Here is a 23,755-nt window from a genome sequence, read left to right on the forward strand (position 1 = left end):
GTGCCACTCTCATTTCTACCCCCTGACTCTGGGCCCATGAAACCTGGCTATGGGAGAAGGAACACCTTTAGTGAATGCTGATTCAGAGCATATAGAGCTTCCCAGAAAATGCTTCCCCAACCCTGCAAGGCATTGCCACCTAGATGGTGCTGTAACTGAGTTTTCAAAAGGCCATCCCACTGTTCTAAACCAGCTGCTTCTGAATGGTGGGAAACATGGTAAAACCAGTGATGTGCTAGCCCCTGTGACCCCCCTCTGGGCTCTGCTCCAAGAGCTCTGCCCAACCAGCACTACGCCAGCTTTCAGGACCTGTGTGGGTTGCCTCCTCCCTGCATCTGTCCTCTAGATGTGGATGTGGCTGGAGCTTGGCTGTGAGGACCTGGAGCCCCTGACAGTGTGGGGAAGACTTGGAAGAGTAGTGACCCATGGCCTGGGGCTAAAAGTGCATAAATTCCAAAGAGTTAGAATTTTCATTTCACATTTAATCTTCCAGGAGGTTATGAAGGTACATTTACCAAGGTAAGAAGACAGACATATCTAAAGAGATTTTTATTTAAAGCCTGATGGCTTGACTCATAACTTTTAAATATTTAGACCTAACATATGTGGGCCTCCACTTGCATTCTTTGCCCTGGGTCCTGCAAATGTTAGAGAGGACCTGTTCCTTTACTGGAGCTATCAGCTCTGGACTCCCTGTGGTCTATCCTGCCCTGCTTCTTTATAACATCTTTGATCCCCTCACTTCACCTTCCTCACTCTACCTCAGCCATCTACTCCTGTGTTCATAACTCAACCTTTGTCATTACAAGGAAATTTTGCTGTACTATCTGCAAAACTTACATCTCAAACATCCTAGGCTCAGACCAGCCACTGACTCGTATTTTTTCAGCTTATTCCCTCAAGTTACCCAACTCTGACAATTTTTCATGCTCATCAAGACCTCCCATCCATGATCCATGAACCCTACCACTTTTTCACTGTTCTGTACTTCTCTCACTCTCCAGCTTAGAGTTCATGGTCCATGTGTCAGAAACTCCTACTAAGCACGCACAAGCATCTGTTTTCCCCTTCCTCCTGGGCACACATCCAGACCACACTTCCCAGCCTCCCTTGCAGCTAGGTGGAGTCATGTGACAGAGTTCCAGCCAATGGGACATGAGTGGATAGGATATGTGCACAGGATGGGGGTTCAGAATGGCAGTGACGATAACCACAGTGACCTTGGAAGCCTGGGACCCTAACGTGCACCTGTCTAGAACATTTTCCCTGGAGTATTAAGAAAGAAAAAGGAAATCTGTTTAATCTGAGCCATTGCATTTTGTTACATCAGCTGCATTCCTATATCCCTTCACTGAAATCACTCCCCTGCATGTAGCCGGGAGGGCAAGCACCAACACGGCAGAGGGTTAAGAGCAGGGATTGTCCAACCAAGACCGCCTGGGTCCATATTCTGGCTCCACGACATACTGGCTGTGCTACCTGAGCAAGTTATTTCTCCTCTGTGCTTGTTTCCTCACCCGTAAAATGGAGATGATAATGGAACCTACTCCTAGATCCATTTGAGACCCACAGGTCTGGTAAGCAAGTACTATAGAGCAATAAGACCCTGCCTGCCACAGTGAACGCTATGTATCTGCCACCACTGCATCTGCTCTCAATCCCACTGCTTCTCTCATACTTAACTGGGGCGGGGGAACCAAATTCTAGTTAAATTCAGGTTTCCCCTCCTCCTGTTTGTGTCCAAGCAGCTAAGCCATGTTGAAGAATATCACAAACCCCTGCTGTGCTGCCTTGTCTTGCTCCCCACTCATGGCTGCAGCCCACTGGTGGCCCTCACACCTCCTAGCCATCCCTCTGCATGTCTCTTCAGTTCTCCCAGTCTGCAGCCATGCCTTCTCCTCGCCCGACGCTGAGCAGTAACCTCATGCCTCACTGAGGAAGGAGAAGCTGTCAGAGGGGAACTCCTTTGTGCTCCCACATCAAACCCACCTACCTCCCTGTGTTCCCTTATCTGTTTCCTCACCTCTCTCCTGGTTCTTCTCAAATTAGGCTCCTCCTGCCCCCAACAGCACTGAAAGGACTCTGTCTAGGATGCCAAATCCAAGAGTCAGTCTCAATTCTCATCTTCCCTGACCTGCTAGCAGCATTGGATCAGCCCCATTTCCTCACAACGCTTTATTTCCCTGGGTTCTAGAATGAACGCTCCTGACTGTCTTTATACCCCACTGACCACTCTGTCTTCTCACCTGCTTCCTCCCGTGCTGCCCTCTAAACATGGGATTCCTGGGAGTTTCTTCCTCAGCCTCTTCTCTTCCCTTTCTATCCCCACTCCTCACCGACAATCAGCAAGTCTCATGGTTTTAGTTACCATCACAGGCAATAATCCCAAATTCAGATTTACAAAGAACACCTGTCTCTCCAATTTAAACTCTGGATTCTTTTGATCAACTGCCCACACTTCTTCACTTTCCTGAGGTCTAACAGGAAACTTAAACTTAAGCATACCTGAAAGAGAATTGTTGATTTTCAAATCGTCTCTCCCACCAAAAAGAAACCCTTGCTCCCTCCCCAATTTAATTATCTCAATAAATGTCGTTACCATCAACCTAATTTCCCAGGCCAAAACAAACAAACAAACAAACAAACAAAAAAAAACAGCCACCCTGGACTCCCCTGGGTCCTTACATCACATCAATTGGCAAGCTTTGCTTAAAACATCTGACACTCCTCACCAGCCCTCTCCACCCTCCCCTGGGACTATCATTCCCCCACCTGAACCACTGAGGGAGTTTCCTGGCTAGTCCTGCTCTAATGATTGATGACCCAGCCTATTCCCCACTCAGCAGTCAAGTTGTCCTTCGAAAACCAAAGGCAGATCACACAATCCCCTTGTTCAGGACCTACCTGTGTGTGCCCATTGATTGCCTGTGATCTAACCCTGGTTAGATCTAGTCCCTCTCTCCTTGGTGTCCCCTGCTCCAGTCACACTGGTATTCTTCCAAGGTCCCAGTTTGTTCCAGGGCTTTGCATGTGCTGTTCCCCCTGCCTGGAGATCTTCATCTGCTATGATGTCGCTTCATTCAGGCCTCTGTCTGAACGCTGCCTCTTTAGAAAGTCTGTGTTCCTTCATCAGGCTGGGTCCCCTTGCCTCTATTGGCTCTCTTTATAGCAATTACTGGTTTTTACTTTAATACTATGTATTTATTTCTCATTTATTTTCTATCTCCCTACTGACAAATATTAGCTAACTGATGGCTGGGACCATATCCATCTTGCTTCCTGCTTGTGGCAGGATGTTTTCAGCTGCATGTGACAGATGAAGCAATGAAAAGTGATTTAGACAATCAAGGACATCTGTGTCCCCACATAAATGCACATTCAGCAGCTCAGCAACATCAGAGCCTGGGGTTGACATTTGTTCTTCTCACACCAACGAATGGCTGCCGCAGCTCCAGCCTTCACATCCAACTCAACCATGTCAGAAAGAAGAGAAAGGACTTTGATCTTCACATCTGTTTAGAATCCTCCAGAATCCCTAGTCAGCTTCCCCTTTTATATCCCTGGCCAGACAAGATCAAGGGCCCACCCCTAAACCCAAGTGAAGAGGATGAGCACAGTTGGCTCTGATCAGTCAGGATTTCTCCCTGGAGGGGAGGACGAACTCAGCTTCCTAGAGCACGTGCTCCCTGATGGGTTCACAAAATGAGACCCTGAGATCAAGGAGGAAAAGGGTGTGTGGCTATTAGGTGAAAAATCCGGAATGATTGCCTCAATTCTGTACCCCCTGCATCTAGAATAGGGCCTGACTCAGAGCAGATGCTCCATAAATGCATGCTGATTGGATGGTAGAATATTTGTGCCTTTACAGAGGAGAGGTGTCAGAGGGAGCAGGACCAGAAATAATGTGCTGTAACTCAGGCCCACTAAGTGTCAAGGTTTTTGCATGCAGTACACGAGTCCAAACACACACACACACACACTGGGAAGCAGGGAGTATCATCCTGATTTTACAGATTAAGAAATTGAGGTACAGGGAAGTCAAATAATTTTCCCAAGGACCCACAGCTGTAAAAGATGATAAAGTTAGGATTTGAACCCCAAACAGTCTGTGTTTCTTCCCCTATAAGAAGCAATGCTAGTGAAAGCCTTGGAGAGGTAGATGGTAGTTCTTTCTTTGAAGTGAGAGGGAGAAAGTGTGGAAAATGTTCAGGTCCAAGGAGAGAATGTGGACAATCTCATGTCAGATGGCCTCATTCTTTTCAGTAAGTCACCCTCAGAGTCACCTGCCAATGAGTAGGGTGAAGCTCAGACAGAAGTGGAAATGGATTGGCGTGAACATGGGGAGGACGGAGATGGTGACCAGGCGGAGAGGAACAGTGGAGATGGTAAGCAGCCAGTGAGCCCCACAGCTGGGGCTGTGCAGAGGACCAGAGAATCAGGAAGACCCAGGGAGGTGGGGACAGGGGTGACTGGGACCTGGGATGAGGGAGGTACAAATGCCAGAGGCTGGCTCAGTGCCTTGTACCTGTTCTGTTGGTGGGGGAGGGCAAGGATTTTTCAAGAGTTAAGTCTGAGCAGACCCGACTCCCAGGTTTCAAATCTGGAGCAGATGGCGCCTGGGTAGTTGTTGAAAAAGGCTGAGCAGAAAGGAGGCTTTGTGTACAAAGGAAGGAGGATCCTGCTAAATACCAGTGAAGGGGCTGGACCCTGGCCAGACAGTGCTCAGCAGGACAGGCCTGGGCTGAACTGGATGGTATGTGACCAGAAAGGACAGGGAGTCCAGGGAGCTGGGGAAGAAGACAGAGCCAACTGAGACTGGTAGACCAGCCAGAAACAGCAGGGGCGGGACCTGGGACCTGGGCTTTACTTAACAGCCCCAGGGCTATAGGGCTACAGTTCAACTTCTGCCGAGCTCGTCTGTCAAGTACAAGGGCAGCTGACAAATGTGTGTGGTTTGGGATGACTTGACCTTGGTTGATATTTCTACTACCTGCTTAGATAACATCTGGGCACTGTTTTTTTAAGAACTGCAACTGAAAAGGAAAGCACACACTTTACTAAGATTCCCACGGCCAGGTCCATGGGCCAGGCCTGGAAGCCACGAGGAGGAGACTGAGGGAGGTTCTCCTGGTGGGAGAAGGACTGCCCACCTCCAGCTCAGATGCTGTGGGTGCAGACACCTGCCCCTGCCACGTTGGCTCAGGTGGCTCTCTTTGCAGGTACAATGAGCTTATGAACTGCTCCGGCCCAGGTGGAGGAAGAGACAAGTCTGGCACTCAGAGAAAAACCAGCAGTGAGTTGGGGCCAGAATCACTGATCCACTGAGACAGGCTGTGGAGACAGAGGCACACATGGAGACTGCAGGAAGAAGAGCAGGAGGAGTTGGACACAGGGCAAGGTCGCCCAAGGCGAAGGTTGTAGACACTGAGCACCCACGGCCTTTCTTCTCGTGGCAACACATTCCGGTTGCTGACAAAGTTCTAGGAAGAAACGAATGATCTCTCCGGCACCCAGCTGAAAAAGGAAGTGCAAAGTTTGGGAAAGGGGCCCATTCTTGGGTGATTTATCTACCACTGAGAAGGGGCCTTAAGGAGGGCACATCCTTTGTCCTGGCTCCTTCCACATCACAGGGGGCAAGAGAGCCTCTGGATGCGTCCAGTTGCAAAGCAGCTGAGGCTGGCGATCTTCCCATGATTTCTCACTCAAGTATTTGCCTTAACCAACAAGATGGCTTTAATCCATAAATGGCCCACAATGGCTTTGGCTCACATGCACTCGGTGCTGCCTGGGCTCCTGTTGGGTCATGAGGTGAGAACACGGTGCCCTGCCCCCTCACCCTGCTGCAGTGCCACACGCACAGCCACCCTTCCCACCCTCCTGCTCCTTCCCCCACTCCGCCTGCCCACCTGTCAGAGAAACTCTGCCTCCCCATGTCTCTCGGCTCCTGCGGTGGCCTCCCTCCTCCCTAACTCTTCTGTTACACAAACTGAGGCTGGACCTGAAAGCACACAACAACAATGCCATTTATCCCCATCGTTCATCAGTCATTCATCTCTCCCATTACTCATGGGACCCTGGGCAAGTGACTTAACCTGTTTGTTAACATGGAATGATTGTGAGAATTAAATGAACAAAGCCATGGCCATCCACGGCATATTTTACATGTTCAATATGAGTTCATTGTTATCACTATTGTTGTTTTCATTATAGTCTATGTTATCACTTATCCAAACATTTACTGAAATCAGCTGTGTGTCGGGTACACGCTACAGAGTATGGGAGGAAGAATGGCCAAGGAGGCCCACGTTTCAGCAGCTCCACACTGGAATGGTCTGAACACCGCCCCTCTGTCTGTACCTCAATGGACCATTTCCTGTAAAGAAAAAAAAATCTTATCCAATAAAGCATTTCTTTGCAGAAATCTAGAAATCCTTTGTATTCTCTTGGATCATGACCTCTCTGTCAATATGATTTCTCTCCCTGGGTTAAAGGACTCTGCCAAACGTGGGAAGCAGGCCATAATGAGAGATGGGGTGGTATGCATTGTCTGGGATGCTTTTCTTTGCCTTTGTCAAGTTGCAGAGAAGAAAGGCCTTCCGAGAACAGGGACAGGGCAGTCCCCTATCCCACAATGCAGACCTGACGCGGCTGCATCTTCTGGTGACCACACCACCTCGTGGTCACCACTGGAACTCCACCCAACCTCCTAAAACGTGAAATTCAGCCGCAGTCCTTCTGTCAGAGTGACCTTGAGGACTACTTGGTGAGTGATATGGTTTGGATTTATGTCCCTGCCCAAATCTCATGTCCAGTTGTAATCCCCAATGCTGGAGGAGGGGGCCTGGTGGGAGGTGACTGGATCACCGGGCAGATTTCTCCCTTGCTGTTTGCACGATAGTGAGTGAGCTCTCACAAGATCTAGTTGTTTAAAAATGTGCAGCACCTGCCCCTTTGCCCTTTTCCTCCTGTTCCTGTTATGTAAGACATGCCTGCTTCCCCTTCACCTTCTGCCATGATTGTAAGTTTCCTGAGGCCTCCCCAGTCATGCTTCCTGTACAGCCTGTGTGAGCCAGTTAAACCTCTTTTCTTTATAGACTACCCAGTCTCAGGTATTTCTTTACAGCAGTGTGAGGACAGACTACTACAGTGAACAACACTGCCTAATTGAGGCAAACATTCTTAGAAATGAAAAAAGAAAACAAGCCACTCCTCGGAAGACAGTATGTAACAGTGGTTTGAGCCAGATTGGAGTTTCACCTCCAGACGAATGAGCTGGGTGGCCTTGGGCACATTACACAGCCTCTCTAAACCAGTTTCCTCATCTGAACTGGAGTCATAATAATGCCTATCTCATAATGTCGATATGAGGACGGCATGAAGTTCTGGATGTGTGGTTTCATACATGGCCAGTTAGTACCTGCCACCCGAGCATCCTCTGTCTCCTCCTGCCCACCCCCTGCCACTGGATTCAGTGTCAGGAGTGCAAAGTCCATTCACACACAAGCCCCCTCTTGCTTGGGTCCATGAAAGCTGATGTTTCCCACATATTTCTGGAACCACCAAATAAAGTCCACACATAGCCGCAAATCAGTCCCAATCATGACTCCCATAGCTGGAGGGCCATACACACTGCACATGTCACATCTGCCTGCCTCTAATGGGCCACCTGAATGGGGACATGGTGACAGCTTTATGGCGAAAGGTGGCCACACAAATTCCTCCCATCCCTGTACACCGTGCCCTTTGCTGAGAGGTTCTGGACACTGATGCTCTGGCCCTCTCAGGATTACAAGCACTACCTCAGGCTGGAAAGGAGTCCCTCCTTCACTCTGCTGTGCCCAGTCAGGAGAGCCCTGTCAAGCCTCATTGGGACCCATTGTGTCACAGAGCAATAGAGGTTCTCCATCCCCACACAATTGCTTTCCTTCCTTGAAGTGGGTTTGAAGTGCTAGCTGAATGACATCTTCAGAGCCAGCATCCCATCAGGCACCTGATTCAGAACTCTGCTAACTCGCTCTGTCTCTTCCTTTTTTTCCTGGCCCCAGTGAATGCCAATTGAGGATACACTTTGTATCAGTTATCTATCTATTACCAGGAAACAAATGGCTATAAAGTTAGTTGGCTTAACACAACAACCACTTTGTTTGTTCATGACCCTGTGGGTCAGCTTAGCTGGGTGGTTTCTCTCGGGTCATTCATGTGGTTCCAGGAATCGTCTGATGGTTTGATGAGGGCCTGAGGGTCCAGGTGGCCTCCCTTACATATCTGAGAGTTGGTATCAACTGTCGGTCAAGTCTTTTTATCTCCTTGTGTCTCTCATCTTCCATATGGTGACTGCAGCTTTCCTAAAGGACAGAGGTGGGATCTGCAAGGCCTCTGGGAGTCAGAAGTCACACGGTGCTACTTCTGCTTTCTAACTGGCTAAGGCAAGTCCCATGAACAGCCCAGATTCAAAGGAAATAAAGTCCACCTCTTGATGGGCTGACAGCAAAGTTACATTTCAGAGGAAGCTCACACAGGGATAGAGTGACATTTTGCAGCCATCTTTGCAAGCAGTCTCCCACATAGTGGTGGGGTTTTTTGTTTATTCTACCTCAGTTGGCTCCTCATCCTTCCTGGAAATCAGTGAATGTAAGTTACTACTCCAGGGTGGAGGAGCAGAAGGACTTCAACACCAAATACATCTGTATGTTTCTTTCCCCCCTCACCTCTTGTCCTTGTCTTACTTCTGCCCCATTTCCCACAAGTGCGTGCTGCTTGGATCCTTTCTTTCCTTCTAACCTTAAAGACAAACATTTCTTTCTTTCTTTTTTTTAAAGAAGGTTCTTACTCTGTCTCCCAGGCTGGAGCACAGTGGCACAATCATGGTTCACTGCAGCCTCAAGCTCTCAGGCTCAAGCAATCCTCCCACCTCAGCTCCCAAGTAGCTGGGACTACAGGCACGCACCACCATGACAAGCTAATTTTTATTTTTATTTCCTGTAGAGATAGGGCCTCACTTTGTTTCCCAGGTTGGGAAAGACAAACATTTCTAAGCCGAAAGCAATAGCTCCATCACTCAGAGAACCTCCTAGGCGCCAAAAATCAGTTCGTCCGGGCCAAGGACAAGAAGTAGTCATAGTGACCATGGGGAAGGCAACAAGGAAACAGATGTGAGAGATAATGAAGAGATGAATCCTGCTGGTGAGAGATGCAGCCTTTTAAAATTATTTAAGACCTCTCATTTGGAAAGCACATTGGAGAGAAGGCAAAAGAAGAATGGAAAGTACGTAAGGCTGAGGTAGAGTGTGAAGATCCAGTCCTGCTTGGGAATTTGATCGTGATTGCTTTAAATGTTTACATACATTTTGGGAGAATTGACAGTTTTGCAATACCAAGTCTTCCAATTCGCGAACATGGTACATCTCTCCCTGTATTTAGGTCTTCTTTGATATCTTTCAAGCAAGTTTTATAATTTTATCCTTTTGAATTTAAAGCATGTTAAGGCTATAACATTTTTATTTAAATATTTCTTAGTAACTTTTTTGAGAAGCGTGCGGCTACAGACAGATGTGGCTGCTGATACTCTCAATGAATAGTGGAAGGGTTATGTGGTCTGAATCAGTGGTGGAGACAACAAACAAGGTTTCCCGTAAAACAGGTGTCCCTATCCATGGTCATGTCTGCCTGCTATTGAGAAAGAGCATTTCTGTAATAGACCAATAACTAGATAAAGAAAGCACAAATCTGTTTGGGGTTGTATTGTGGATGCCAATCTGCATGTTCTCAAGTTAGTGATTTTAAAAAAAAGAAATAAAGAAAGTAAGAAAAGAAAAAGGGAAGTATATTTATGGACTGACTAATACAACTGTGCCTCATCACCTGGGGTCCACAAGAGCTAAGAGAATTTACAAATGTTTCAACCTCTCTAAGGAACATGATGTACTCCTGCACATTGTGAGAAAACTCCTCAATAAAGAAAGTAAGAAACCCAGGACCAAAGCACCCAAGGTTCCCCATTGTGTTACTCCACATGTCTGGCAACTCAAACATCAGCATATTGCTCCAAGGAAACAGCATGCTTAAAAATACATATATATGGAAGAAGCTGTAGAATGTGCTAAACTTTTGGCCAAGGAAATGAAGGAGGTCAAAGAAAAACACTAGAAAGAGACTGCCAAGAGACCGAGGCTGTTTTCTCTGAAAGCTTCTACCTCTGAGTCCAGTCAAAAGTAAGATTTTCTAAGAGTAGCAAATAAATAAGATCAGACATCCACAAGAGGGAGAGGGAGGGGAAGAAGGCAAGAGAAAGAGAGAGAGAGATTTCAGACACTGCAATTTATCAGACACTGATTATAAAACAATATTTTTTATTTATTTTTTCAGAGACAGGATCTCACTCTGTTGCCCAGGCTGGAGTGCAGTGGCACAATCTCACCTCACCGCAGCCTAAAACTCCCAGGCTTAGATGATCCTCCCACCTCAGCCTCCCAAGTAGCTAGGACCACAGGCACACACCACCATACCCAGCTAATTTTTGTATTTTTTTGTAGAGACAGAGTTTCACCATGTTGCCCAGGCTGGTCTCAAATGCCTGGGTTCAAGCAATCTGCCCATCTAGGCCTCCCAAAGTTCTGGGATTACAGGTGTGAGCCACCAAACCCAGCCAAAATGATCTTTTAATTTTATTTAAGTAAATGAAAGACAACTTTGAAAATATCTACAGGGAACAGCAAACTACAACAATTACCTCCCAAATGTGACAGATAAACAAATAAAATGTCTAGAAATTTTAAGAATACAATAATTGAGCAAATTTGCTGAATTTGGGCATGTGAACAGTAACCCTAATGGAGTTGTGTAATGTGGTTACCCAAATGGAGTCTGGCATGAAGTTCATGACTTCAGTCCGGCTCCACAGAACACTCTGGCCTTTTGCCAGATCATCTCCTCCAGTCACAATGTTAGGATCTAAGGGCATACTGTAAGTGGTTTTGGGGCAATTGGGGTTCCAAACATTGGTACCAACATCCCCAACCTAGGAGCAAAATCCTTATTCCCTGTGGGAGGCATTGTACACTGCTGCAGGTCTGCTGACTTTATTCCAATATGCTGTTTCTCATCTGTGACCCTACGATCCTAAGGACCCCAGCCAGGGGTCCCACGCTGGACAGGTATGGAAGAAATGACTGTGAATAGCTGTTGAAGACCAGTTCAGCCCACTAGAGGGAAAATGGAAGCAAATAGCTGGACCAATGTCCCTGAGTCTGCTTTACCAAGATGTCTTTCTTACTCTCTGTCCATCTCTTGGCCCTTAACAAGCCTGGGAGAAGACAGAGGTTACCTAGTCCTGAGGCTGAATACTTAGCATGACATTCTCTACCTGGAACCACAATATTAAAAGCATTTAGAGATTTCTGAGCTGTCACAGGACAGAGGGAAGGAGAAAAATAATGATAAGATAACCCAGGGATAAAATTCCAAATATTCTCTGAATCCTGGGGCAAAACTGTTTGTTTTTAACTCTGATAAAAATCACAGTAATTGGCCAGGCGTGGTGGCTCATGCCTGTAATCCCAGCACTTTGGGATGCCAAGACAGACAAATTACTTGAAGTCAGGGGTTCAAGACCAGCCTGGCCAACATGGTGAAACTCTGTCTGTACTAAAATACAAAAATTAGCCAGGTGTGGTGGCATGCACTGTCTCCTAGGAGCAATAGGCTGTACCATATAGCCTAGGTGTGTAGCAGCTGTATCATCTAGGTTTGTGTAAGCACACTATCTGAGGTTCACACAACAATCAAATTTCCTATCAATGTATTTCTCAGAATGTATTCCCATTGTTAAGTGGCACATGACTAGATATTAGAAGAAACACAGGCAATCTACACTTCGGGAAGCAGAGAAAAATTATCACCTGCTACTATTTTCCCTCATATTGTTGGTTATTTCAAAACTCTCTGGATATAAAGCTAGTTAGAAGGAAGGGTGATTTCTAGTTTGCCCAGCTTCATTTCCCCCAGGACAGTGGTTCCTGGCCTGAGTTCTTATGGGATAAAGGGAAACAGTTCCTGGTTCTGTGTGTGTATTAGTTCGTTTTCACACTGCTGATAAAGACATACCCAAGACTGGGCAATTTACAAAAGAGGTTTAATTAACTTACAGTGCCACATCTCTGGGGAGGCCTCACAATCATGGCGGAAGGTGAAAGGCACGTCTCACATGGGGGCTGAAAAGAGAAGAGAGCTTGTGCTGGGAAACCCCCCTTTTTAAAACCATCAGATCTTGTGAGATTCATTCACTATCATGAGAACAGCACAGGAAAGACCTGCCCCCATGATTCAATTACCTGGGAATTCACGATGAGATTTGGGTGGGGACACAGCCAAACCATATCAGTGTGTATGTGTTGCGTGGGTGCATGTGCATGTGCATACAGGTGTGTGCATACATGAATGTGCATGTGTGTGTGTGTGTGTGTGTGTCTATGTCTAGGGTAGAGGTAGAGGACAGAGACCTGGGTCAGGCACCAGGATTTCAGGGTGAAACCTGATATGTGTTTTTCCTCTTGCTCTGTGTAAATATCTCCATGCTTGAAAATGAACCTCATGGGCCTCGTGCCAGGTATAAACAGCCCTGGACTGGGAGACCTGCTACCATAGAGGTGCTAGAGTAGGGTGTGGGTGAAGCGCAGAAGGTAGCAAAGAAAGCATAGGGGTGCACTATGCATGGGGTCCAAAGGGGGCTTTGTCATTGCCCTGGGGACTTGTTGTCCTTGGTTGGATTCTTCAGAAGCTGCATTCAATACCCAGCCACCAGTCTCCTTCCCTGACCTGATCCTATCCCACCATAGATGAAATACCAGGAGTCTCATCTTCTTTCTTCATGCTCCATGCTCTCTCAAACCTTCTTACTATCTTCTTTTTCTTATCACACCCCCAAACCAACTGAAGATCCCTCAGGGGGGTCCTGATGTCAGTAACAAGCAAATGTGGTCATTCTTGGGTCCTGCCTCACGACACTCCAGTTCTAAGTGATGAATAGTTACAGGACTGTTCTCAGTATTTCCAAACAGAGTATCTCCACAGGAACCCCCAAGATGTCCCAGGGAGTTTACATCAAGAAAATAAAGATTGAGAACAATGAGGCCTGGGCAAGGCCTCAGTGTCTTATCAAGTACCCCCAGAATCCAGGGATCCCAGACCAGAGTGTCCTGCTATACTACATTGGCCCATTTATGAGCTGCTGGACTCTGTAGCCCTATCCTCAACCCTAGCCAAGGATAGAGGACTCTAAAGATCACTAAGAACTTTTCCTTGCTTAACTTAATGGTTTTTCTGCACCAGTGCCAGAAGAGAGAGAAAGAGAGACAGTCCAACCTTGGGTATTCCTTTATAACAACACAAACAGACGAGACCAGCCGTAATAAAACTAAAAGTTAAACTTCCTGATTGATTCCTCCCACCCATCCTTGAGGTAATTCCTTTGCGGCTGAGCACAGATAATTAATCCTATCTGGGGGCATTTTCACTTGACCCTTGCTGAGAGGAAACCCAACCCATCAAAAGTGGTGACCCAGGATTCCACAAAGACGCTTCTCTCCTCTCCTTACCTTAACTGCCTTCTGCTCTCCCTGAAGACACAGATGACTGCTCAAGTGCAGGCTCCCATTTCCCAGGGCCCAAGCCCTCCTGCTTCGAGGGACCTACTATTCCTTTGCCTAGCCTCCCTGCTGGGTTTCCATATTCCCTGACATTCACAAGGTATTTGGGCACATTTCTATACCATACCACATCACACCATACCATAGAATTATCTTTGGTGAATTCAGTACCCAAGACAGGGCCAGCTATATAACTTGCAGGACTAAGTGCAAAATTCAGATGGGGTGGGCCCTTGTTCAAAAAGCAAGAAAAAAGTGTCATTAAAGGTACTAAAATAAAAGATTCCTTTTTCAAGGTATCATATTACTTAGCAAATGAAATGATGTAATAATAATTCATGACTAACATTATAAACCTATAAATTGCTCCCCAAACCTATTTATGGTAACACAATTTTATATAATACAATAAGCAATAATACTTTATTAAGTATTATTAAGATGGTATTTTGATTGATCATAATATTTTTCTGGATCACTTTTCTAAAAATATGTTTGTCAGGTCATTAAAATGTATAGCTTTAGCCACTTTAAAAACAATTAATTTTCAATTAACATAATTAAAAGCAATGTCAGTTGCTCTTGGCAAGTGTACAAAGATAATTTTTGGTATTTTTAAATTTTGAGAAGGATCATTCTACAGATGTGATTATTCCTGGACATGTTAAGATTATTTTTTAGATTGTGACAACATTAGAATAAATTTATGATAAGTTATTTCAAAATATAAATTTTAGTACATCTAGAACTGATGCTTCTTAAGAAACAATTTTTCTAAAAATATTTAACTTGTCATACAACTTAATTTCACATAAGTTGTATAATTTCAAATGTAAATTTAAACAACGGTATTTTAATGTTTCCTCTGACATTTTCTGTAATTTGTGGAAGTTGCACAGGAAACAAAGTGTCTTTATGGTTTGTCTATAATTTAAAATACCCATTTATACATTAATGCTATATCCTTGTATCTTCTATCACAAAAGAAAGTTAATTTTAAAATGTCTTCCTCATTAATAATTGGTTTATCTGAAGCTTCATAGGAAAATAGTATTCTTTTTCATTGAATATGACAATAGTTTATCTTAATTTTTATTTCTAAGCCTGTGGATATTCATTTTGTAATGTTGTAGCAGTTTTCAAAAGCAAATATTCTAAACTCTTTGAAGAACTCTAATAATTCCTTGATATGCTTTATTGCAATGTCTTTGTTGCATTTTTATTTGGTAATAAGAGTACAGTTTTGTGATAAATGTACAGTTTGTAGCTACCAAAGTTTACTGCCCCAGCATGGAAAGTTTCTGTCCCATAGTTTAGGCCAAAGTGCAGATGCCCTGAAATGGGCTCTGGGTACTGATGAGGAGACATGTCCCACTGGGGTTCCAGTCTAGCCCCTCCTCTTTCTGAGATATGGCCAGTATCTCTTACTGCTGCTGCTGCCATAGCCAACACCAATCTGGGCCCATGTTCTGGTTCCAATTGTCCCTTCAAAGTCTCACAGTGCCTCAGGCTGCCCCAGGCACACATGTGTGCTGGACAGCGGGCCTGGGCCCATGCTGCACGCCCTGCTGCCTGGCATATCTCCTCTGCCCATACTTGTGCTCCAGTGTACCATCAGACTGCACTCACAAAACACAAGTCCAAAGATGAAATTATAAGAATTGCAAGATGGCAACAGCAGAGCATTAAACCAGTCACGGACTCCTTGTGAGAGCAGGGTCCCACGCGACTGCACAGGCCAAATGCTCATGAAGCTGGTGCTGCCCAAAGAATTTGCTGCACAGGAAAGGGATTATATAATTTAGTCTCTCAAACCTGGATGCTTTTGAAAGTGCCAGACACACAATTAATAATCACTCTGGGGCAACAGGTATAAACTGGACCCATCCTGGACAACCTGGGGCACCTGATCCAACTAGGAGTCCAACACAAGAGGCTCATATTCCCTGGCTGTGAGTGATCTTCACTTCTGCAATGGACCAGCTGTACACGTGTGTGAACATGCATAGGGTACTCCACACGGGAAACCTAAAATATGGTGTCTCAACCAGTTCCTCTCTGTCCATCTCCTTTTTACATGCTCGCATCTGAATTTACCACCATTCTCAGTCCTAAAGAACTGAAAACCTTGCTCCCTGTGTAAATTTTGCCCCAATATATTTGTCCTCTCCTGGCCTCACTGCCCTCCCAGCCTGGGCCCCAGAGTCCTTACCCTGATAATCTCTGGGGCACCTTCAACTGCTTTGACGTCCATCTTTCCATTTAACATGCCCAGGAAAAAAACCCAGCTCCCAGATACACCCCTCCACATGCTGTCTCTATTTCTCTACCTCTCTTGACAAGGACTCTAGAGAAAAGTTCACAATTGTGTCACTGAGAATCCATGGCTTTCCATCTCAGCGGAGCACCACCTGAGAACTCTTGAGCTCACCGTTTACCTTGGTATTCGTAAATGTCTTGCCTTAGATAGATCTATAAGCTGCAGGACTGATGTGGTAGGGAGATTTCTGGTGCCTTGGCTAGTTTCCTCAGGGGAATTTTGCTTCCGTGTAGTTTTTTCCCCCATCACTTTTGGTTAAAATCTGTGCCTCAAAGGCCAGCTCTTGATACTTGGTTTCCTTTGGCTTGCCTCTTATAGCCCTTTCCAGTCTCCCTTTGGGGTTGCAGACCTCAGAAATAGTGAAGGAAATTCTGTCCCTTAGGTTCTGATGTCCCACTCTGCTGTGAGGCTAGATGGGGCCAAATATTTGAATCCAATGTAGTTTGTGTGGTTCTTCCTTCTCTGAGTGCGTGGGTAGGTGCCCTCACAAAGAGTTTCAAATGGGAGGGTCCCCATTCCTACTATGGCACACTCTTGTAGTGGACCTTGCTTGATGGCTTGAGGATAGAGAGAATCTCATACCATGGCCCTGCCTTTGGGAAGAGGGTATTTGTGATATCACTGTTGTTCCTGCTGATGCCAAAGAGAAGTCCTGCTCCCTGCTCTGCACAGATTGGCAGTACCAACCACACTTTGGCTTTTCAAGGAAATAGAATACTATAGGGGGCAAGGGAAGTGGTGATCTGGGGTGTGGGTTTGAGACCTTATCCAGTCTTCATGACTTAGCACTCCCAGAAATAGATTTGTGCCCTATCTACCCTGGATTGCTTATTCCTCAAGCATGGCTGGAGCATTTGGGGAGGAATGCTTATTTATTTATTCATTTAAGACAGGTCTTGCTCTGCCACCCAGGCTGGAGCACAGTGGAATGATCACGGCTCCCTGCAATTTCAACCTGCTGGGCTCAAGCAATCCTCTCACCTCAGCCTCACGAGTAGCTGGGACTACAGTGTTCACCACCAGGCCTGGCTAATTTTTTTTTTTTTTTTTTTTTTTTTTTTTTTTTGTAGAATTGGAGCCTCACTTTGTGCTTTGTTGCCCAGGCTGGTCTCAAACTCCTGGGCTCAAATGATTTTCCCACCTTGGCCTCCCAAAGTGGTGGGATTACAGGTGTAAGCCACCATGCCTGGCTTCACTTATTTTTCTGTGTAGCTGTCCCTCCTTTAAGAGACCCATACCTTGAAGGGTTATGATACCTCCCTCTGCCTTTTCCCAAGCCCAAAAACCCTACTCGCCTCTGCTAGCTTCCCAGACTCACAACAAGTCTCAAGCTGGCCAGGCTGACCAGCTTATGCCAACCCTCAGCTGAGAGTGAATCCTGTAGGTTTTTGGCAGGAGAAGCAATGCAACCTACCCTCAGAAGTGAAGCTGTCACTGACTGGGAATCTGCTTCAGGAACAGGTTTAAGAAGCCATTGAAAATTCCTTCAAATTGTCTTCTAATCTCCACTTTCCAGAAGCAACAGCACCTTCTCAGGAGCATCAGAGGGCCTCAGGGATCACCTGAGTCAGGAACATGAGAATGCCCCAGCAGAGGTCGCTGGCAAGGCTGCGGCAGGGAAACACATCCGCTTGCCTTCTGAGGGGCTCAAAACCCTGCCACCTGCAGAGACTCTTAACTCTCCAGTGATGCCAGAATCTCTTTCTCATTTCCCAATGATGCCACAAAGAGTCTTTTCAAATCTAGCCAAGAATGAGTAGGACTGTTGGCCAAGCTTGGGAATTCACAGGGGTCTCTCTGCCAAAGGGTCATTGGTGGAATGCCTGCCAGTCTAGCATGAGCTCCAGTTTTACATCTGAAGGCCAGGAGGTAAAGGTGGAGATAGGGGTGGAGGCGGCCGGTAATGAAGTGTTGTTTTCTCTCCACCATGGGACCTTGGCACAAGTTCTACAGTGCAGGAGCTATGAAAGGCAAAATTTCACTGGGCTCAAAGAAATTCTTAGCTAAAAATTGTAGATGGGGTAGGGCGTTGATGCTAAGAGATCTGGTAGAAAGCTCTCTTCTAAAACATGTATTTATTTAAAACAACAAATATTTTATTTACAGGTTGTATGACTTCAATAATATATTCTTTCTCTCTCATTCAATTTCCTTTATATTTTTTTTCACCAGAGGATGAACACTGAATATCTTCAGTTTCTGGGTACTATGGACTGAATTGTGTCTCTGTCTCCTCTAATTTCATATGTTGAAGACCCAGCTCCCATTGTAATGGCATTAGGAGGTGGGGCCTTTGGGAGGTGATTAGGGTTAGACAAGGTCAGGAGGGTGGGGCCCACATGGTGGAATTACCATCCTCATAAGAAGAGACACCAGAGAGCTTGCTCTCTCTTTCTCTCTCTCTCTCTCTCTGTTTCTCTCTCTCACTCTGCCATGTGAGGACACAGCAAGAAGGTGACCGTCTGCAAGCTGAGAAAGGTGACTTCACCAGAACCTGCCCATACTGGCACACTCCAATCTCAGACTTTCAGCCTTTAGAATTTCGAGAAAATAAATTTCTGTCGCTTAAGCCACCTAGTTTATGATATTTTGTGATGGCAGCCCAAGCTAAGGCAGTGGGTGTGGATGGAGAGAGGACAATTTAGCATATGTGTAAGATGTGGGAGGTGGGCAAAACATTGGAAAAAAAGAACCAATAGTGAAAGTAAGAATAAAGAATGAAAGCACAAAAGCTAATGGAGAGCAAGATGTTCTGTCCAGTTGCTCTGAGATTTTAAAAAAACAGAAAATATGCCAAATTTTTTAGGGCACTGGCTTTCATTTTTGGCTACAAATTAAAATTACCTGAGGGGATCTGAAAAAAGCTACAGAAGCCTGGGCTCCACCCCAGACCACTGGAGAAGGAGCACCAGACATGGAGCCTGGATATGGATAGTGTTTTGTTTTGTTTTGTTTTGTTTTGTTTTGCTTGAGAAGGAGTCTTGCTCTGTCACCCAGGCTGGAGTGCAGTGGCGTGATCTTGGCTCACTGCAACCTCCACCTCCCAGGTTCAAGTGATTCTCCTGCCTCAGCCTCTTGAGTAGCTGAGATTACAGGCTTGTGCCACCACGACCAGCTAATTTTTGTATTTTTAATAGCGATGGGGTTTCACCATGTTTGTCAGGCTGGTCTTGAACTTCTGACCTCGTGATCCACCTGCCTTGGCCTCCCAAAGTGCTAGGATTACAGGGGTGAGCCACCACGTTCAGCTGGGTGTGGATAGTTTTAAAGCCCCTCCCCACCCAGGTGATTAAAATGAGCAGGGTGACTTGTGAGTCAGTGTCCTGCTGCTGGGATTCTCAAACTCAAATGGGCATCAGAAATGCCTCAGGGGGCTCATTAAAACACAGATTGCTGGGCTTCTTCCTCAAGGTTTCTCACTCAGCCGGTCTGAGGTGAGTATGAGAATTTGCGTTTTCGACAAGTTCTCAGCTGATGCTGGTCTGGGGAACCACAATTTGAAAATCATCGTCTTAGAGGAATAAATGCTGACCTTTTTTTTTCCCATGGAAATATGCATGTGTACTCAATTTATAAACTTGACTAGCTTAGTTGGTTCTCTCTTGCATGTACCTGTAAGCAAAAACAGAGTACCACTTGTAACTTCAAATCAGAGTTCTGCCCATTCTGTCTCCACTTCATTTTATTCAAGTTGCGACTGAGGAGCTCAGGCCATTTTTGGCCCTTTCCTACCCCTGAGGAGCCACAGTTCTTGCAGTTGGAGGATGGATTTACAATATGAACACTTATCTTTCCTCTACTCATGCATCCAGGGTCTGTCTTGCTCTATCGGGAGCCAGCAGGCTCTACCTTGAAAGATTCTCAAAGAACATCCCTGAGTCAGGGACTGACTGACCAAGGTGCTGAACCTCTCCCTCCTGTTGGGGGAAAAGTAGACTTGACTGGAGACATGGGTGGGAGATGAGACTGGGGAGGCTTGAAAGCAAGGCTAACAGAGAAGGATGGTGGTGGAGGTGGAGTCAGGGGAGAGGGAGTGTCCTTGGAGATGCCCTTCTGCAAGCTTTAGTTGGTAAGTACCTTCCCACCAACCCAACTCCCCACCCCTGGGGTGAGGTCAGGGAATTAGGAAGTAAGTTGAAGTCTCAGCTTTCACTTTCTGCACCCTGAACAGCTTGGTGATATTCACCTGACTACCTTAGCCAAAGAAACATCTTCAGTGCAATCCAGTGTGTGTGGTCTGGGATGACAAGGGAAGAGGTACTCTGGCGGAGTGCAACCTCTTCTTGAACATCCCTCAGGGCTCCAGCAGAGACTGAGTTTGAAAGGCCTACAGTTCCTCTTCTCTCCTTTTCCCATCCCAGCCTCAGAGGTATCCAAAGACCAGGTGTCCCTAAGACAGCTCCCCTGGGACAAGAGACAAGAAACCTGAATTCACTATATTTTCCTCTTTTTCTGAGTCAGCCCCTTAATAGGTTAACAAGGAACCCTAATAGGTTGACAAGAAAGAATTGGATGAGAAGGAAGAAGAAGGCCCAACACTGCATCTGGGTTACAAAAAAGCATTTTGAATTTGCAGAATATCAGAGATAATTACATGCCATCAGAAATAGCAAAATGCTTTCTGAAATCGATCATACACACACACAAACACAGAAATGCACACATGTAAATATGTGGAACGTTCTTTCTAGATGTAGATAATCAGAAGCTGACCATGGTAGACTGATGCTAAGTCAGAAACTCACTCTGTGGAGTGAGACAGAGGCTGTTATTAACAACAGCATCACAGAACTGGGCGTGAAACTCTGGAGCTCTGCTCCCAGCAACTCCCCTCACTTCACAACAGCTCTAAGGGTTGTATTGTTTTTTGTTACCTCCAGGCCTTTGTCTGGTGAAGAGTAGGTGGTACCTCTGTCTGTGCACTCAATCACACCCCGTTCTCTCTGGAAACACATGTCTTCCTTCTCTTTTGTGTGTATTCAACCTCTCCCTCTCAACAGAGTCTTCCCATCAGATGTAAAATATGCTTGTATCCTACTTCACTGCCGGACTCATCCATATTCACCACCTTTATTTTCTCACCTCCCATTCATTTCCCAGCCCACTCTAATTCACTTCTGGTTCTATTACTCCAGGATTCCAAGCCTCCTCTTATGTTTAATATTATTGATCAGCCCTTTCTTCTTGAACACCTCTCTCCTGGTTATCCTTCTATCTCCCTGGCAGCTCATCACAGACTCATCTTCCCCTCTGTGGCCCTTTAACACTGAAGTTCCCCAAGCCTGGTTGCAGGCCCTCTCCTCAGGCCTAGGCTGACCCATCTATCCCAAAGCTTCAATGAATCACTCACTATCAATGATTCGTCTCTTAACTAGCTGAACCTCAGCTCTGTATATCCAACCACCAACTTAACATCAGTTTTTGGCATCTCAAAAGCCTTCAAACAGCCAAACAGCCTGCTCTCATGATATTTTAATGCCAGTCTGATCCTTTTCCAAGATTCCCATCTTGGTAAACCAGCACTAACATCCATCCTTGGCCACAAGCCAGAAACCTTCGAGTTTTCCTTGATGACTCCCTCTCCTTCATTGTCCCACATAACCCATCACTTGGAGAATGTGCAAGTTCTGCCCCTTGGACCTCCTAAACAATTCACAGATCTTTCCATGTCCATCAACTATTTCCATGACCATCACCCTAGATCAAGCTTCCACCTCTTACCGTCTAGGCTACTCCTACATCCACCTGGGCTCTTTCCAATAAGGAATCTTTTCAAGAAGCTATTCTGACCATGCCATACCCTTTGCTGAACATGTCAGGGGCTTCCCATTGCACTTAGGATAAAAAGATTTTCCTAATCTTTTTGGCCATTTGGCCTAACATGGCCAATATGGCTGTCCTACATTTGGTCCCTTTACCAATCTTCCTGACTTCATCTCATAGCTCCTTCTTCCTTGCTCCTCCAGCAGAGCTGGCCTTTCCTGAATTTCTCCATCTTATCCTGCTTAATCTCATCACAGGACCTTTGCATGCAAAGTTACCTCTAAAATATTCTCTGTCTAGTCAAACCTATTCCCAGCTCAAGTGACAGTTCCTCAGGGAAATCTTTTCTGGCCTTATTAACTAGTGTATTAATTGGTTTCATAGTATTATGTATCCTTAACAATTTGTATTATAAAACTGATAATTTTGCATTTACTGTTATTACTTTCATAGTACAGTGATTAAATCTGTAAACTCTATTGTATTGCCTGGCACTGAATGGGCATGCAATAAATAATTATTGCAGGAATAAAGGATGGAAGGAAGGAAATTAAGAAGGTAGAGAGGGAGGGAGAGAGGAAATGGGAAGAGAATGAATGAATAATCATCTGTATGTTCGCTTTCAGAATCACCAGAAACAGGCCAGCCCCACATGTAATAGGAAAGCAGTTTACCTGAAATCATTCATTTATTCAACGAATATTTGTATATTCATTATTAAAGTAACTTACTTGTTTCCGATCGTGAACATAACTATTCCTCTCGGAAAACACGAGAAAATACCCAAAGTATAAAAGAGAACCAAGTCACCCTTTATTCCATAGTCCAATGATGAACCATTGTTAACATAATTTGGTGTATTTCTTTCCAGGTTTTTTCTATGTGTATATACAGTATCTAAGCGGGACCATTCTATATATAAGACTTGTTTCTTGCTTCTTTCTTTTAATGATATATTGTGAACATTTTCCTATGTTGTTAAGAATTCCTTGAACACATGGCGTTTAAATTGCTAAAATGTATTCTACCGCATGGATGTAGGTAATTTAAACGCCTTTCCACCCGTTGTTGGATATTTAAAGGGCTTGTCAATTTATCGCTTCTGTAACATTTACACGCTTTGTGGGGCCTCAGAAGTAAACCAGGTAATGCAAGGAATCTGAGAAGAGGTGAATTTGCAAGGAATCTCGGGGGAGGTGGATTTTGGAAAAACTGGAGGCAGCTTTTCCCGGGCAGCTGAAGAGAACACTTATCTCTCTGTAGGTTGCTGGGACCCGGACAGGTGTCCACAGAATGGAACGTATTGTCAGTCAAGGTAACCAGCTCTTCATCACTCAGGTGTGTACCGGAAGGGGGTGCCTGTTCGCTGCGCAGGTTAGGCCTAAGCGCACCTGCCCTTCAAACCCTGTGCCAACGAGGCCCGAAGGCTTAAGCTCTGACCTGGCTACCGCCGCCAACCAGATGCGGTCCCCTGGGGCCACGCGCCGCCACGTGCCGCCACAGGGCCCGCCCCTCCCGCTCCAGGCCACGCCCCTCACCCACAGTCCTCGGAGGCTCTCTCCGCGGCTCCGCCTCCAGGCGACCTCCGCAAGTCCTCTCGGAACCCCTGGAGTAGCCCCGCCCCCGCAATCCGGGCCCCGGGGCTGCCCCGCCCCGCCGGCCGCTCGGGAGGCGCGGGGGCGGGGCCCTGCGCGATGACGTGCGCGGGCGTGCGCGGTGACGGCCCGCGTCCCTGTTACTCAGCGGAGCGGCCGAGGCCGGACGACGCGGCTTGGATCGCGGAGCCGCGAGCAGCACTGGGTAACGGCCGCGGCGACCGCCTGGACGGCCCCTGTCCCCGCTGGCGGGCTTCCCTGTCGCCGTTCGCTGCGCTGCCGGGTGAGTGCGGCGGACGCCGCAGGGCCGGGGCGGCAGGCGGTCCCGTCGTGTTTATGTTATTGTGCCGCTGCCGCCGCCGCCGCCTTCTCAGCCGTAACCCCCTTGTGGGAGTGGGGGCGGGAGCGCGCGGCGGGCGGGGGCGGCGCGGGAA

General features: G+C 46.3%; 1 protein-coding gene and 1 long non-coding RNA gene across 39 annotated transcripts in view; one reads left to right on the forward strand and one right to left on the reverse strand.

Moving 5' to 3' along the window:
• Positions 1 to 5,089: 5,089 nt before the first annotated feature.
• Positions 5,090 to 23,448, reverse strand: LOC129048231 (uncharacterized). Its single transcript, XR_008510409.2, has 3 exons — positions 23,265 to 23,448; positions 5,907 to 5,998; positions 5,090 to 5,514 (listed from the first exon to the last, which is right to left on the reverse strand). It is a non-coding gene; the product is annotated as an uncharacterized LOC129048231 (long non-coding RNA).
• The window catches only part of MAPK8 (mitogen-activated protein kinase 8), a 129,510-nt gene continuing 129,020 nt past the window's right edge, over positions 23,266 to 23,755 (forward strand). For 11 of the 38 annotated variants that reach the window (XM_054522298.1, XM_054522291.1, XM_054522281.1 and 8 more), the window contains exon 1: positions 23,466 to 23,604. The gene's annotated coding sequence lies outside the window, so the exon portion shown is untranslated. Of the gene's footprint in view, positions 23,605 to 23,755 lie in introns of all 38 variants that reach the window. The other 27 variants (XM_054522297.2, XM_054522287.2, XM_063727559.1 and 24 more) reach the window with 13 other exon arrangements.

This window comes from Pongo abelii, chromosome 8, assembly GCF_028885655.2.
Source record: "Pongo abelii isolate AG06213 chromosome 8, NHGRI_mPonAbe1-v2.0_pri, whole genome shotgun sequence".
Taxonomy (NCBI): Eukaryota; Metazoa; Chordata; class Mammalia; order Primates; family Hominidae; genus Pongo; species Pongo abelii.